The 17954-nt window shown below is 45.1% G+C and overlaps 1 protein-coding gene across 1 annotated transcript in view; it reads left to right on the top strand.

Annotated features, from left to right (window-relative positions):
* The window catches only part of LOC128346965 (C-type lectin domain family 2 member D-like), a 94127-nt gene continuing 76173 nt past the window's right edge, over window positions 1–17954 (top strand). The window contains exon 1 of the transcript XR_008317323.1: window positions 1–83. The gene's annotated coding sequence lies outside the window, so the exon portion shown is untranslated. The remainder of the gene's footprint in view (window positions 84–17954) is intronic.

Below are 17954 nucleotides of genomic sequence, written 5' to 3'. Positions count from 1 at the left end.
CTCATTCTGAGAACTGCAACTGAAAGCAGACCCAGCGGAAGAAGGAAGCGAGATTTATTTGCTGTAGAAATGGGAGAGAGACAGTGAGTACAATCTTTCTGTGCATTTGAGAAATAAGTATTTGCTTTCAGACGAGTGTGTGAGGCTCATCAATGGCAGCTGAGCATTCCATCCAGTCCCCAGGGACAGCGAGACTGAGTCAGCGCGTGTGCGTCATACAAAACGACCTGTTTTGATGTTATTTGAAGCTACTGAATTCATGTGGCAGGTTGTGGTGGTTTGTCGCAAGGAGGGACAAGGTATCATTTCCTGTACGAGAAACGCGGTCAGATGTGGAAGGGCTTGAGAAAAGCCTAAAGAACAATCTGCTGTTTCTGGGGTGGGAAGGCTGCTTCGTGCATTTACTTGGAAATAAGCCCAGTTGAGCTCGGTGGAACTTTCATAACATCGGGTCGGTATTGTGAAATATATCAGAGTATAGAAGAAGTGAAAGAGGCCTCTCTCGGATTGCTTTTTGGCAGCTGGTCATAGATTCATGGGCTCGCCTCGTGAGACACCCCAAGCAATTTAAGGGTTCTCCCCGCTCCTTTTCTTCCGTATTAGGATTAAGCAGCTAACGCCTCGCCTGCATTTCCTAGGATAAGCAGAGGTTTTCTATGTTTTTTGTTTTTTGTTTTTTTTAAAAGAAGATTTCTGAGCACGACGAGGCTGTTTGTCCTGTCCTCAAGATCAGCGGCCACTTTATTGCGTTGTTGCCATTTTAGTTATGTTCAGACAGTTTTCAGCTGCCTTCAAAAACACACAAATAAAACATGGATCTAATGAGAAAAGGAGAAATAGCGTCTAGAAGACGCGCGAACAGATAGAACTAAGTTTTGATGGTGAGAAATTTCCTGGTTCTTTGTGGTTTCAGGTTTAAGAATAGATTTAGTGTGAGATCCTGCACCTCTATGCACTATGTGGAAGACGGTTGCAGCCTTTCTTATGGCTGCATGACAAATTGCTAAAACGATCGCTTCGTCAGCAGTCTCATCTTCACTACTATTAATGATACAAGTCTGCCCTTCTTATTAAACAAGAATGCTATTGACGTCGTTGGCAAATAATTTCATTGAAAATATTTTTTTTTTGTTTCTAAATTCGGAAAGTAGCTTCATTGTTCTCTGTTTACAAACGATGTGCAAAACTAGCTGGTGGTCGGTTCAGTGGGTTAATAGAGCAGATATGGGATTAGTCTTAAGTCATGGGGGAACAATTTCCAGGCTTTCAGAGAGCATTTAATAGTTTATTTGTTCTGTTTATATATTGCAGTCTCCTGCCTTGGTAATAATCGGTTCATTGTAGTCTGATGTCTATATGAGAGGATATGTGACAGAGATTATTCTTGGCACCAAAGGGTAGTTCAGAAAAAGGAAAGCTGGTATCGTGCAGGAATTGTCCTTTGCTAAGTAGGGTCTGCATTGGTTTGCATTTGGATGGGTGACTACATGCTAGTGCTATAATATATTCCCCTTAGGGCAGGGATAGGCAACCTTGACTCTCCAGGTGTAGTTAAAGTACAACTCCCATCATCCTTAGCCACATTTATTGTGGGCTGGGGATGGTGGGAATTGTAGTTCAACCACAGTTGGAAAGCAAAGGTTGCCTACTGCTTCCTTAGGGAATGGGGCCATGACTCAGTGGAAGAGTTAGTATCTGCATACAAACAGGTTTAGATCCACAGTGTTAGCATCTAGACAACCAGGAGTTGGGTAGAAACCTGATGTGCAGATTTCATGCACAGATACAGAATTACCACATGTTAGGGGGGGGAAGTGTTAGCGTGTTCATTTGCTGCACCATGGTAACTGTTTGCAGAGATCAGGCCTGGTTTGTTCATTTTTCATGTGCAGATTTTGCTTCTGAATTTAGCTGCACTTATACCATCATTGTCTCCAGTTGTTCCAGTTCCTAAGTGAGATTTTAAAAAAAGTTTGAGTTTGCAACATGCCGCTTGTTTTAGGCCTGCTCTTCCTGTCAAGTCATTTCACAAGAATAACTGTCTGCATGTACAGGGATTTGTTACACAGAAACAGGCAACCTGACAATCATCAGTTTAATTTTATGTATTTATTTAATCTGCACACTGCCCTTCAAAAGGAGTACTTTCAGAGCAGCTCACAAGAATAAAAATAAAACAATAAACTTGAAATAAATATTAGGGTTGAGTTTTAACACATTTGAAAGCAAGTCCTACTAAGTAAAATAATAATAAATGTTCTGTCAAGTCTGAAAACCAGAGCTTGCTGTTTTGGCATTATGGTGATCAGACTCAAGTGTGGGCTTTAGTGTTTTTTTCAGTGCCTTACAATATAGAATTATTATATTGCCCCCAACTTTAACAGCTTTACTGAGCATCTATTTTGCAGATCCTTGTGGAGCCTCTGCAGTCAAGTTGTTGGTGTTTTAAAAACAAACAAACATCAAGCTTGTTGGTGCTGGAGAGGTGAGAGAGAGTGTGTGTATGTGTATTGGTGCATGCCATGCACAGCTTCACAACAGTGACAAGAAACCAGCTAGGAAAGACCTGCTACTGTTGCTGGATAAACATTTCATGCTGCCTTGCCAATATATAGTTTGTACTCTGGGAATGCCCCTGGATCCCAAATTCTCCCTGGTTTCTCAGGTTGAGGCTGTGGTCAGGAGCTTTTTATCAGCTTTGGCTGATATGCCAGATACGTCCATTTCTGGAGACAAATGACCTTAAAATGGAGGTACATATGCTGGTAACCTCTAGTCTTGACTACTGTAATGCACTCTACATGGGGCTGCCTTTGTAAGTAATTTGGAAACTATAATTGGTACAGAATGCAGCAGCCAGATTGGTCTCTGCATTTACTCATAGGGGCCATATAACACCAATTCTAAAAGAACTGCACTGGCTGCTGCTATGTTTCCGAATGAAATACAAAGTGCTGGTTATTACCTATGAAGTCCTTAATGGCTTAGGTCCAGGGTACTTAAGAGAGCGCCTTCTCTGTCATGAACCCTGCTGCCTATTAAGATCATCTGCAGAGGTCTGGTTACGGTTGCCGCCAACTCATTTTGTGGCAACTCGGGACCGGGCCTTCTCTGTGGCTGCCCCAGGGCTTTGGAACACACTCCCTGCTTAAATAAGAACATTTCCTTCTCTGTTTGTTTTTAGGAGGACCCTGAAGACATTCCTGTTTCCCCAGGCTTCTAACTGAAATCTTTTTTAAAAAAATTTTAATGTGTTTTTGTGATTTTTTTTATCTGTTTTATGAATTTTAAATGTTTTATATTTTAATCATTCTGTACACCACCTAGAGATTTCTATATTAGGCAGTACAGAAATGCAATGAATGAATGAATGAATAAAAATTAATGTGCAGCCAGCACCGGTATGTTCCCAAAAGGAGGAAGAGGGTCGCATCTGAATCAATGAGATGGGAAAGCGGGCTGGCAAAAAAAGCTTATAGTTAAAGGCAGCAGTGGAGATGAGGCAGGGATGGTGGTAGCAGCCAAGCAGGTGATGCGTGTGGTAGGGGTGGCGTGGAGTGCCTGCACTTGCCTCCCTTGGTGTACTTGCTGCCTGAGGCTGTCACCTCATCTGGCCTTATGAAAGAGCCACCAGCAAAAGAAATGTCTTTCTACCGAGTCAGATGGAGCACTGGTCCTTCTAGTTCTAGCTCCACATCTGACTGGCATAACTCTCCAGGACTTCAAAGGTTGCGCTTCTGTTTCATTTGAGTTCACATCCTTGGTATATATGGATGCACCTCTGCTTTATATCGGACTGCCAATGCCGACAAATTGTTTTTGGATTCCCCCCCCCCACTCAATATTTTTCACAATACCAAGTCATTAAACAGCCCCACCAGGCTTACTTTCGATAGTCACCAGGAAATTGATCCTGATTCCTGGAGACTGCATGCCAATCCTGGAGGGTTGGCAATCCCAGTTTTAACTCACCCTCAGGTGTATGAGAGAAGACAAGTCAGGACTAGAGACAAAAAGGGAGATGAGAGACTTGCATGTCAATTCAAAATGTCAACCTCTTTGCTTGTCAAAATGGTTCAACCACGTGCAGGCTTAGCCAGCCCTCAGAGTAGAGTATTTTGGTTTGACGCCAAAGGAGAGGCTTCCACTTTCTTCCTATCGCAAACAGTGTGTTGCAGCAGTGTGGCCAGTGCAGGGTAAATGTTGTGCCCCTCCCCTGTGCCTGTTTGCTTGCACAGTCTTTGGGAAAACTAGTTGCACATAGAACTAGTGGCAGGATTATTTACTTTGAGGTTGAGTAAGCATCAGGGTCTTCTTGAAGTGGCTGGTTCTGCCCGGACTCTGCTCTGCAGAGTGAATGCTGAAAGGAAAGGTGAGGCACAGGGAGAGACCCATAGGAAGAGGGGAGACCAATTAAGCCTTTTAACCTGACAGAACTGAAAGAACACAGGGCCAGACTGGGGGCCCTGAGAGGGTGGTGGAATGTGTGTGTGGAGGGCGCCAGGTTTTGAGCAGAATGGGTACTTAAGGGCGGGAGTATTCACTGCTGCTGAGTGTGGCGGGGCACAGGTGTACCCCGTGGGTAGGGCACACCAGGAATACGCCCTGTTGCCCTGTGGGCCAGTCCGAGCCTGAACAAACATCATATCCTAGCAACGGAGAGCAAACAAGCAATTAGTTATTTTGTATATATATATATATAGTATATATTAATTATTTATACAGCACACATTTCAGAGTTTAAAATCTGTTTTTCAATTATTTGGGTTGGATATTATATGGAGATATCATTTATTTGAAATGAATGTGTGGAGAACTGTGTAAAGCCCCACTGGGGTGGTTATTACTGAAGGAAATGGTGAGCTACTCATATAATTTTTTTAAAAGGGTGTTCCGGATCTCCCTAGCTCAAGGAAGCATTTGCTGTCTTTGCTCTTGACCTCCACATAACACAAACAAAATGTAGAAATTGCCAGGCTGCCAGTTTGGGAGGGGAACAAGGAGACTGGGGCCTGGGGTGTGTGGTGTCTGTGTGAACTTCAACTCAGTCTTGATGAAGCCTATCTGTCCGGCTGAGGAGAGGGGAATGCTGACCATCAGCATTAGCCAGCCAATGAGAAACAGAGGGGAGGGATCTTCAGGGGTACAGCTAAGTAATCTTGGACTCTGGACCTAATTGCCTTATGGAGGCCCAGCCTGCAAGATAAGCATCTTCTCTCTCTCTCTCTTTCTCTCTCTCTCTCTCTCTCTCTCTCTCTCTCTGAGCCCAAGGTTGCCAGTTCCATTCCCTGCTGGTATGTTTCCCAGACTATGGGAAACACCTATATTGGGCAGCAGCAATATAGGAAGATGCTGAAAGGCATCATCTCACACTGCACAGGAGGAGGCAGTGGTAAACCCCTCCTGTATTCAACCACAACCACAACCACAGGGCTCTGTGGTCACCAGGAGTTGACACCGACATGATGGCACACTTTACTTTACTTTACAATAAATCATTAAACACATAATAAAAATCAATGATGTATGTAGCCATGCTAGCTGAGGATAAGCAAGAACTTTTTATTCTCTTCTTGTTGGTAGTCCCTTGTTATGCTGCTATCCAAATTTCATTGTGGCCTTGAAATTATATTATATCACAGGTACCATAAATGTTGCAATTATTTTCTAAGTTTTTGTGAAAAGAGAGGCATTTGCCATTATCCTTTCTGCCTTTGAACATGTAGGTTCTATTATTCTATCAATTATTGTGACTAATATTATTGAAGAAAGTAGCTGAGGAGTAAGGGGGTAGAAGAAGTGTGTGTGCTAGTTTCAAGCACATAATTTGAGATTCTAATTTTGATGCAATCATTTAAAAACACACCACAAAATCATGCAGTTTTCATGTACTACATTTGGTGGGAAGGTGAAATGTTTCATTTTCAGTTTTCCACTTTGTACTCCTTTGCAAACAGTGAAGTCATTCTCAACAATTTTGGGCTTTCTTATTACTTTGCAAGGATATAAAAAGAGACCATATGTAAATGATTTATGGATGAGCTGTTACAGTATAAGCACTGAGCAAAGTTTTTAACTCAAAAGAGTTTGCTAACTCTCTTGAGGAAAGTCATGTTGGAGCAGAGAACCTTCCTCCTCATGTTCATTTTCCCTGAAGGGGAAAACAACTCAGTGCATGTTCTGAGGGGATCACATGGTTGGAATTTAGAGGGAAGAGCCAGGAGGCTAGTTAATCTCTAAACTGATTAAAGCAGCAGAAAATATCTGAGTTAACTCTTTCTGTTTCAGTCCGGGAAGTGGAAAAGGGAGAGGTGGGCCTTTGAAAGCAAGCCCATGGAAACTTACAGTGAATGAAGGAAGAGAAGCAGACAGGGCGAGGGGTGGGGGAAGCAGCAGAGAATCTCCTGAGTCCTGTTTCTGCTTTGCCCACCTGTCCCAAACCCTCATTTCTCATTGAAAGTTCGTGTTGTTCAGCACTTCCCCCTTGCTGCTCTGTGCAACCCCCCCCCCCGCCCCCATCCTGGGAATAGGAAAAGTAGTAGGCCACTATCTCTGCTGCTGCCCACGCAGGAGTGTAGCTAGGGTAGAGAGACAATGAAGAAAATAAGGAGGGGTGGAGCTGGCAGCCCTCAGGAGCCCACTATATGCCTGTTGATGTGGTGCAGGGTGGGCACAAGCCAAAGCACACGAGTGGCAGCCAGGGGGTGTGTGGTGGCAGCAGCTGCCCCTCGGAGTCACAACTTGTGCTTGGCCAACAGGGGCAAAACATTAAATTTTAATAATAATTCATATGACTTTTCAGTATTTTTAATTATCTCAAAGTAGTTTATATGAATGATGCCCTATCCCAAATAAAGAACCAGCAACCAGAACCAGAGAGATGCTGTGCTGAGATGTAGAGACAGAGCAGATGTCCCTATGCTCAATATAAGAGACTCGTGCTTCATAGAGGGCCCCCACGAAATCTAAAGACAGTCCTAAATATACCCATATATGGGCATTTTAATATTTGACATCTATATTCTGCCCTTCCTCCAAGGAGCTCAGGGCAGGGTATATGATCCCCACCCCCATTTATTCTGACAACACTCCTGTGAGTCAGATTGGGACAAGAGAGAGCATTTGGCCTAAGGTCACCATGTGACCTTCATGGCGGAGCAGGGAAGGACCTGAACCCAGCTGTGCCCTATCCTAGTCCCACAGTCTGACCAGTACACCACACTGCCTGTCAAGTGTTCAGCTGCATTGGGTACTGATTGTAGATGAAAAAGGAAATTCGGACTCCCATTTAATGTATATATGTATGTCTATATGTATGTATGTATGTATGTATTTAATTTTTAAATGTATTTCTGGAGGTTCATGATCACTGTGTTTAATCTTGTTCATTTCAGTGTTTTATTAATTGAGGCTAGAATCCTATACTCACCTTGGATACAATGGAGCTACTTCCAAGCAAACATGAAGTAGTAGACAGCCCTTGATCCTGTGGGAAAGGAAAAAACTGCCGCATCAAAGATGGGCTGCTCATCCTCTCCACCTTAAAGAGATTAGCAGCGCCTTCCCACCTCCTGGGGCCAACAAGGGAAAGCTCCTGGGGCAGCCAAGAAAGAAATACTGAAGCCAGCTGTGGAGGGGCCAAGGCTTGAGCCAGGAGAGGGAACAGAAAGAATGGACAGGGAGGACAGAGCCTTGCACCTTGTTGCCAGAAGAGTTCTGGGAGCGGAACAAGTGGAGAGGCAGAGCTCAGCCTCTGATCCATGTGCAAACTCACAGGTTCATCCAGGGATCCCAGGGAAGTTGAAGGCAGGTGAGTGAGGCAGGTCAAGCAAAGTAGGGAGACAGCAATGCTTCAGGGCTGGGCAGAAGGCAAGGGCTCTCTGAAGTGCTCTCTGGGGCCTGGGCCCACTCCTTGATCTGGCTGTAACTGGTGGGGTGTATGTATTAGATGGAACTCTGGACTGGAAGTAGATTGTAGGGTGCAGGTCTCCGATCTCCCCGGTCCTAGTCCAGCACTCTAACTACGACACCACGCTGGCTTTTATTAAAGAGAAAAACAGAGAAAAGTAGGGCTGTATATGCATGGCTTCTTCAACCACTACATCACTCCCCACAATCTACTTGTACATTTATCTGCAAACATTTTCCCACCTTTGCATTATAATTCACATAACTTTAAAAACTGACTCTCCTCTTCTGCTTTTGGTATTCATTTAGAAATTCCAATAACACATTTACTTCACAGCAAGAGGTAGGTTTTTCTAAAACATACACATACTCTCTTACAAAAACCTATTTCAATGGAAATTAAAACAAAAACCCACAAAGTTAAAAGATTTAGAATTAGGTGTTGAGGCACCATAACTCATGGGATTTAGTGGTGTACTCTAACCCTCTATATATCTGCTGAAGGATAGCCAGAGACTCCTTTAATTAGCATTTATGACTTCTGCATCTCAGGTTCTCCTCCTATGCAGCTTTGTGTGATCAAAATACTGTCTGGAATTTTGTTTAGCGCTAGTAAAGCTAACTTTTGTAAAATAAAAGGGAGATGGTGATTCCTAATACAGGTCCTTTCAACCATCTCCACAACAAATACTACACACCACTTAACTACACTTTTTTAGATGCTCTTCTCAAATGAATCTGAAACCTAGAAGTAAATCCCAGTTATTTCAAAGGGGCTTTCTTCCAAGTCAGGATGGCAAGGCTTCCTAACATTGCAATCCTTTGCACATTTACCTGGGAGTAAGTCCCATTGAACTGTATGGTGCTTACTTCTGAGTAGACATGCTTAGGCTTGCACTGCAGCAAGGCAATCACCTTTTAAAAGCCCACTTCTATCTTCACCACTCTAAATACTTCAATGTTATACATTTCACAATTATGATTAGGCTTCTAGCCTAATTGGGAAGAGCTACTGAACTGAATCTCAGTGGGAGAAGAGACTTTGTAAGCAGACATGCTCTTGCCCCTGGACTTTGGGGCCGAAGTCTAGGGCCTCCACCCCCACCCCGGGCCCTAAATCCTCTTTAGTCTATCCGGAGTGGTGTGATTGCCACACATCCTGGGTAGTGTGACTGCCACGCCGCCACTGGCCGAGTGTGACTGTGACCTGCGCCAGGTGGCTGAGCATGACCTCTGCTTTAGAGAGAGAGAAGGGAGCAGGGAAAGAAATATGTGGGATAGGAATTTGCTAATTTGCATGTTGAAATGTTTCTACTAATGCATATTTGCTTAAATATGCCTGTTTTATATTCTTACACTCTTGTGAGTTCAGTTGTTGTTTGTGCCCTCAAGAACTTGCATGTTAAAAATACTGCATCTGTCACGGTGTGTAAGGGGATGATGCTTAACTTGCAGGCAGGCTCCAAAGGCCTTTAGGTCCAGCTCCAAAATTAGGTGCACCTGTGCTTGTAAGAGAAAAGAAATGATGATTTTAGAGAGCCAGGAGTCATGAGGATTTGGAGGGAGGTGAGAATAAACCACTGTTGGAATAAATGACTGTCTGGGAAGAGCTAGACAGACATGTCTTTTAATTCAAAAATCCTTTGAATACTATGAAGTTGACTTGTTCTCTAGCATATGCTTAGTTGATTTTATATTAAAATTGGAATCCTCCTTTCTGGCTAAATCTTCAAAGTAGCTCAAAGACAATAAAATAAAATCACAAGCAGATCTGATAAATGAGCAGCCATGAAACCAAGAAGAGGCAGCCAATATTTAGGCCACCTCCAGCCACAGGGTCGGGATGCCTCTGAGTACTGGTTACTGGGGAATGGCGGCAGGAGAGAAGGCATGCCCTCAACTCCTGCCTGTGGGCTTCCAGTGGCATCTGGTGGTCCACTGCATGAGACAGAATGTTGGACTAGATGGGCCTTGGGCCTGATCCAGCAGGGCTGTTCTTATGTTCTTATGTTCTTATTTTAAAAGTCCAATACAACCAGGGAGCAATAATTCAATATCAAAAGCCCTCTGAAAAAAGGCAGTCTTCACAATATTTCTGAAGATGGAGAGTGAAGTGGGTATCTCAGGGAAAGGACTTCCAGAGGCCTCAAGAAGGTTTTTTTCCTGCAGACCCACCAGATAAAGGTGGGACATGGAGCAAAGCCTCACCCAATGGATGTGATGAAGTAAGCATGGTTTTAAAACACATGGTTTACATTATTTTTAACTGTTTTTAGATTGGTTTTAAGTTGATTGTTTTATATCAGTGATTCTCAAACTTGGGTCCTCAGGTGTTATTGGACTTCAACTCCCATAATCCCCAACCAAAGGCCACTGAGGCTGGGGATTATGGGAGTTGAAGTCCAATAACACCTGAGGACCCAAGTTTGAGAATCCCTGTTTTATATGATTGTTAGTTTTTTGTCTTGTTGTGCACCAGCCACAACCACAGCAAACTTGATGGAGGGTTTACCATGAGGCTCCACTGCGAATCTGGTGCATAACAGATACTCTGACGCAAAAGAGGATTTTTTTTTACCCCAGGCAAAAGTCGGGCTAGATTCCAATATGGATTCAAAAAACCGTATCGTGTGTGAAGTGCTCTCTGAAACATTGCATGGACTTTGGGGTAAATCTGGCTGATATGTGAACGTATACCCACCCTCCCAAAGTAAAGTCGTGGTAAAGTCACCATCTGAAAAAGCTCCTGGCCACAGCTGCAAGCTGGATATCCAGGTGCAAGTTGGATCCAAAAGCCTTCCCTGTCTGCAAACCTGGCCCTACAGAGGGAGTGCTTAGCCAAGGTCTATTCTATTGTCGAGCTAGACACAATTTGTGCAGGGGGGGAAATAGTGTGCAATGGAGGATGTAATCAGTCTGAATAGCCTATTTACAGTTGCCAGGGCTCAGGAAATCCACTAGTCTGATGACTGAAAAATGATGCCTGATGAGTGAAAAAAGTCCTGAATTTACCAATCTAGCTTGAGGAACCATCTGACAAGTAAAACATTTTGTCTGGCTGTTGAACTGAGCCAACACTTCTTGACCCCTGTCAATTGCTAATATATGCTTGCACTAAAAGAAACTCCATAATCTGGGCACAGCAAGTAAAAGCAAACAGCTTTTGTTTTCAGGTGGAAGATACCCTTGTCTGGAACTCGTCTACTGGTCAAAATCACCTCTGGTTTAATGTAAAAACAAGCACATGTCTGTCTTTCTCAAATGTTGGACCATATGGGTGAAATCCAAGCTTCTGAATAACAGAATGTGTTCTATGAGCTTTGAATCCTCCGCTTCCCACAGTCTCTCCCCCCACCCTTTCCTGAAAAGAAGATCCTCTCAATTAGCATCTGATGTAGCTAGAGGGGTTACAATAAAAATAGAAACTGGGAAAATGCTCTGAGCACGTAGGTGCTTGCCAGGGCTCTGCCATTCCATAGATGCCAGGTGGCCAATTCTCAACACTGGGAATGGTTCAGAAAAGGAGAAGAAGGCTCAAGCCTCCTCCTCATGCTCTCCAAAGAATGAAATCCTTAACTACCCCCTTGCACTGGCCCCCTCCTTGCCCCATTGTAGGCAATGGCACACCCCCCCCCCACACACACTTTGGCCTTGTAGCTTGAACTAGGTTGTATGTTGACTTTTTTTTTGACAAGAGATTTCCCCCTCTGGATGATGGCCATTACCTAGACTGGGTTCTCTTGAAATCAGTGACGCATACATTCATAGCAGTGTCTTTAGGATTAGGTTAGCTGGAGCTAATCCTAAATCCTTATGAGAGGAGAGTTGGTCTTGTGGTAGCAAACATGAATCGTCCCCTTTGCTAAGCAGTGTACACCCTGGTTTGCATTCAAATGGTTTGCATTTGAATGGGAGACTACATGTGAACACTATAATCAATACCCCTTAGGGGATGGAGCCGCTCTGGGAAGAGCATCTGTGTATTTGCCTGTAAGGTTCGAAGTTCGCTCCCTGGCTTCTCCAAGATAGGCCTGAGAGAGACTCCTGCCTGTAAGCTTGGAGAAGCCGCTGCCAGTCTGTCTAGACCAGGGATTCTCAACGTTGGGTCCCCAGATGTTATTGGACTTCAACTCCCATAATCCCCAGCCAAAGGCCACTGAGGTTGGGGATTATGGGAGTTGAAATCCAGTAACATCTGGGGACCCAACGTTGAGAATCCCTGGTCTAGACAATACTGAGCTTAGCTAAATGGACTAATGCTCTGACTTGGTATAAGGCAGCTTCTTCTGTTCTTATTACCGAAAGTCTCATATTTACCCCCTGTATTTACCTTGTTCAGTCTGTCTTCATCAGTCAGTGTCTAACATCCGTACTAAACTACTCCTGAGTAGTCCTATTGAAGTTAAATAGTCCACACACCTATGCACAAGGAAGCTCTCATAAAATGATTGACAGGAAATCATTTACTGGATTTCTTCTTTCACCGCAAGAGGGCAGTACAGGATCAAATCTACAGTGTTGCAAAGGGCCCTTTAAAATCCGTCCACAGTAGATAAACGTGGCTGTGAAAACAGTACCTGAATTAGGACAAGGAAGATTTATAATGTGGTGTGGAAGCTTTTAAGTTACTTTCCTAGGAGATTCGTCTTGTTGTGTGTTCATGCATACCTTTGTTCATGGTTTGTGATTTAAAGATGTTTTAGCTTGATGAAGCTTGAGAGGAGAGCTGGTCTTGTGGTAGCAAGTGTGACTTGTCCTCTTAGCTAAGCAGGTTCTGCCCTGGTTGTATATGAAAGGGAGATTAGAAGTGCAAGCACTGGAAGAGATTCCCCTCAGGGGATAATGGGGCCACTCTGGGAAGAGCATCTAGGTTCCAAGTTCCCTCCCTGGCAGCATCTCCAAGATAGGGCTGGGAAAGGCTCCTGCCTGCAACCTTAGAGAAGCTGCTGCCAGTCTGTATAGCCAATACTGAGCTAGATGGACCAAGGGTCTGACTCAGTATATGGCAGCTTCCTATGTCACAGCTGCACAGCATGAAGAGAGCTGGTCTTGTGGTAGAAAGCATGACTTGTCCCCTTAAGCTAAGCAGGGTTCACCCTGGTTGTATATGAAAGGGAGACTAGAAGTGTGAGCACTGTAAGATATTCCCTTTAGGGGATGGAGCCATTCTCGGAAGAGAATCTAGGCTCCAAGTTCCTTCCCTGGTATCTCCAAGGTGGGGCTGAGAGATTCCTGCTTGCAACCTTGGAGAAGCCGCGGCCAGTCTGTGTAGACTATACTGAGCGAGATGGACCAATGGTCTGACTCACCATATGGCAGCTTCTTATGTTCCTATGTAACACAGATTTAGTGTGTGGGTCTCCTTTGCAGTTTAGCTCTCTTGGTTCTGCAGCCCCATGTCCTCTTTCTTCCCCTTCTGATCCTGGATAAATGCAAACCAAAACTACACAAACTGCAATGAGCTTGCAGTCATGAATGCTAGATGGCCTGCTTGCTTGTTAGGCAGCTCACTGGCTAATAGTTCAGGAGGCCAGGTTAAGCATCTTCCTAAAAAGTGGGCGAATAGGCAAGAGAGTCATGAGTTTTGCAGGATGGGAGGGACTGATGCGACAGTGTAAGATGACTGATCCTTCTCCCCAGCCAGGACAGTGTGTGTGTGGTCAGTGAAAAGGAAGAGAAGTTTCAGGTAAGCCTCTGTGTGAGATGGATACTACAGGCTGGAATGCAGAAACTGGGCAGAAAGCTGAGAAAGCATCCAGCCTTTGGATGCTGGGCCACTCTCTGGGGGATCTGATGTAACCTGTTGCTGACTTGTAGGTGTGCTCTGCTGTTTCAACTCCATCTGATCCAAACTTGCATATTTGTAAACAAGCCAATGATTACAAAGATACCAGAATAGAAGCCTCCAACGAGCTCCTGCAGAGAAAGCTAGAATCCAAGTAGTGCTGCATGCCCAGAATATCCCACCAATCAGAGAAATGGAAGTGTAACAATCCATAATGTTGCACCTCTGCATGGTAGATATTACTTTGGTAGATATTCTAGACTCTTTCACAGTACTTATTGTGAAGATGACTGAGGCTGCAACATGAATTGAAGCTACAGCCCTAAGCTGAAGACCTTCCAACTCCCCACGCCTGGAGGCTGGCTGAGATAAGAGAAAGATGATTCACAAAGAAGTATTTTAAACAGGACTTCATGTATGGGGGGGGGGAGTCACCCAGGAGTCAGAACCAGCTGGGGTGTGTGTGCTAGGAGCAGAGTTTGTCCCACAGCAGAAAAACCCATGCCTGTTTATGCAAAGGAATATGTCTATATTGCCCTATAACAGCATTTAGCAACCAGTGTGCTACAGTACACTGTTCAGTGTGCCATGCTGACTCAGCTGCAAAACAGGAAGCTGCTTGACTCCCTTGTATGCTGGAAGGGATGTGCCCTGCTGGGCCCTAAAGGGAGTGAGGCAGCCTCAAAAGTGGGGTGTTTTTGGAGCCCCCTTGCCCCCATAATGCAGCAGGAGCGGCATGTCCCTCCTAGTTAGTGTATAGAGGAACAAGCCATCTTCTAAATAAATATTGTGCAGTGGCATTGTTGCCGGAAAAAGGGAGAAAGGATTGTTGGGGAGGGCAGTGTGCTGTAGTTGGGGTGAGGGTTAAGTATGCGGTCAGATTAAAAGAAAACCATTGGGAAACACTGCCCGACAACACGAGCATGTCTCTTCCTCACAAGCAAGAGACATTCTCCAAAGGTCCTGGCATATAACCCCCTCCCTCATTTTTCTTGCCAAACTTTGTGTCTTTAGCAGGATACCACAGTTACTTGTTAAAGCTAACACTGCAGGTTTTTCTGAGATGGAGCTGTTATAGGAACACTTCAGCGTAAACTGAGATCACAAGGCAAGCTTTCACAGTGCAAAAACGAGCATGCCAGCAAGCAGAACTCATGGTAAAACTCTCTTGAAACACCTTGTAACAATGCACAGACAGCTATGTTACACTGCTTGAGTCAACTCACACTGCTGTACTACCCAGGCTGTGGGAATTGACTCTCAGTTCCATATACATGCATGCATTTAAGATTGAGTGCCAAAGAATCTTTATGATTGTTTTTCTTTCTTTTGGGGCGGAGAGAGGAGCGTATAATGCATACATTAATACCTGTTAGGCACCTGAGACCATAGTTGGGCAGCTAAATAAAAGCCTGATTCTTTAATATTTTTTTTTTCACATGTGGCTTCTGTAGTTTTTGCAACTCATTCTCACCCTGACACTTGGTCTGCTGCTTCCACCCGCCCGCCGCTGAATCCTTTCTTCCGTGCCGGGTGTCCGTGTGTGTCCTCGTCGTCCTGCCTGCGCCTGCTGCAATGCAGCCCCAGCCCCAGCAACGACGCTTTCCTCCACGACAGCGACTGCACCACCACGTGCAGGCGAACAGAGGAGGACGGACGCACCGCACGCATGCGCAGCGCGACTCAGCACGCTGGCTGAGTTGCACATGTGTCACTGACTAGAGACCCTCTGGCTGGCAAGCCACTAGAGGGCCTCTTTCTGGCTGTTCCAGACTAAGCGAGCGACGGAGCGAGCGAGCCTCAGCCAAGGGCAGGCGCAGTGAGCAGCATGAAAGGCGCCCGCCGCAGCGCCCACCGCCAAGCCAGGCCACTGACTGGCCGCAAGCAAAGCAATGGGGGTGGTGCGGGCGGGCAGGCGCAGTGAGCAGCATTAAAGGTGCCCGCTGTGGCGCCCTCCGCTGCCGCCAAGCCAGGCCACTGACTGGCCGCCAGCAAAGCAATGGGGGGGGGCGCGGGCGGCTTGGAAGGGACCGCTCATGGGGGAGGAGGCGCCGACGCACTCCCTTGACTGCTGCAGCGCTGCTGCACTGAGCAGGAGAAATTTGTATTAAAAATTTTTTTAAAAAAAATTTGGTCATGGCGGCGCCCCCCCATGTGGCCCGAAAAGATGGCGCCCGGGGCACGTGCCCCCCTGCCCCCCCTATAGTTACGCCTCTGATCCCCCCTCCCCCGCTGAGTTCGCCCAAGCACCCAGGCAGCTCCCAGGGGAAAGGAAATCGCCTCCACGTGTCTTCTGATAACAACAAGCTTGCTGATTGAAAGTAATAGACCTCGGTGGCAGCTTCCACCAAAAGTTGCAAGTCACAACACCATCTTGCCCGAGAGTCCTTAGTTTTTCTATTGTATTTTAAGTTATGTACACCGCCGAGGGATGCACATGTCAGGTGGAACAGAAATACGCTAAATAAATATGAGAGAAGAAGGATCCTTTGGAGTACCCTGGTAGTTTAGGGTTTTAAAGGTTAAAAACAGCACCTTGAGTTGTGCCTAGAAATGTAGTTCAAGACCATGGTATGTAGCTACACTGCTAAATGAGCAAAAAGGCACCTTTTAAGTGATGGTGGATAGCAATTGTCCCTATCGATCCCAGCACAGTGGCTGGCATCCTGTCCAATGAAGCATGTGGTGTGCATGAGGAGGCTTTGCAGGCACACAACTTGCTTCTTTTCTACACGGTGCTGCTTCCAGAGTGTGGCAGAGCTGGGAAGTCTTTGCCTTCTGGCACAACACACAGCATGCATAGAGGAGGACTGGGGGAGCTGTGCACGGGCTCCTGTCCTGTCATATCCCACAGAGCCTCCAAGCACACGTGCTCCATTAGTTAGGATGTCAGTGACTTTTCCAGTAGCTGTTTGCTGTATCTCCAAGACTGTGCATCTCTTTATGACAGGGAATTATCTTTTTTTCTCTGTAGCTACATAAACCATTTTGAGAACTTCTGCTGAAAAACGGAATAATAATATTCTTAATAAACTAAAGAATATTAAAATAGACTAATGTTAATGCTGGTGTGACATGGCCAAATTGGCAAGTCCACAGAGGCGCAGCTAGGTAATTTTGGACGCTTGACCTAATGAGCTTATGGGGCCCTCCCTGCAAAATAAGGATCCTCTCCATATATACACACACATTTCACTACAACCCCCAAAGGTCTGGGCCACAGTGGATTTGCCAAACACCACGACTACACAAGCCCCAGTGGATTCACACAGCTTCTTGACCATTCACAAACTAACTGGGACACAACACATGTCCCTTGCCCCACAGTTCTGAAACAAAATCAATTTGGACATATAGTTTGTGTATGTATGTATGTATGTATTTAATTTATCACACTTGTATACCGCCCTAAACCTGCATCTCTGGGCAGTTCACAATGATATAAAACAGTTAAAAACACATATAAAAACACATTAAAAAAAAAAAAAAAACTAAGAATTTAAAAATCAATCACAGAATTAAAACCTATAGATTATCAAGAAGCTGAAAAAGCCTGAGTTAAAAGTTGGGTTTTAAAATATTTTTTTAAAATTGTCAGAGATGGGGAGGATTGTATCTTAATAGGGAGCACATTCCATAGTCCCGGGGCAGCAACTGAGAAGGCCCATCTCCGTGTAGCCACCAGACAAACTCGCAGCAACTGGAGACGGACCTCCACAGACGACTGCAATGGATGGTGGGGCTCATAACGAAGAAGACATTCTCTCAAATACCCAGGGCCTACACCGTTTAGGGCTTTATAACTAGCACTTTGTATTTTGCCCAGAAACCTATAGGCAGCCAGTGTAACTCCATCAACAGAGAGGAGTAATGTGGTCTCTCCGAGATGACCCAGAGACCAACCTGGCTGCCGCATTCTGAACCAACTGAAGTTTCCGGACTACGTACAAAGGCAGCCCCACATAGAGCGCATTATAGAAGTCAAGTCTGGAGGTTACCAACAAATGTACCACTGTTTTGAGGTTACTGATCTTGAGAAATGGGTGTAGCTGGTGTATCAGTCGAAGCTGATAGAAAGCACCCCTGGCCACCAACTTGAGAAACTGAGGGAGAGGTGTGAATCCAGAAGTACTCCCAGACTACAAACCTGTTCCTTTTGGGGAAGTGTGACCTCATCTAGAACAGGCAGATCAAAATCATCTCTGGAGTTCTGACCCTGCACAATAAGTACCTCCGTCTTATCCAGATTCAGTTTCAGTTT

This window comes from Hemicordylus capensis, chromosome 2 (assembly GCF_027244095.1).
Source record: "Hemicordylus capensis ecotype Gifberg chromosome 2, rHemCap1.1.pri, whole genome shotgun sequence".
Classification (NCBI taxonomy): domain Eukaryota; kingdom Metazoa; phylum Chordata; class Lepidosauria; order Squamata; family Cordylidae; genus Hemicordylus; species Hemicordylus capensis.
This window is presented reverse-complemented; position numbering and strand designations above follow the sequence as displayed.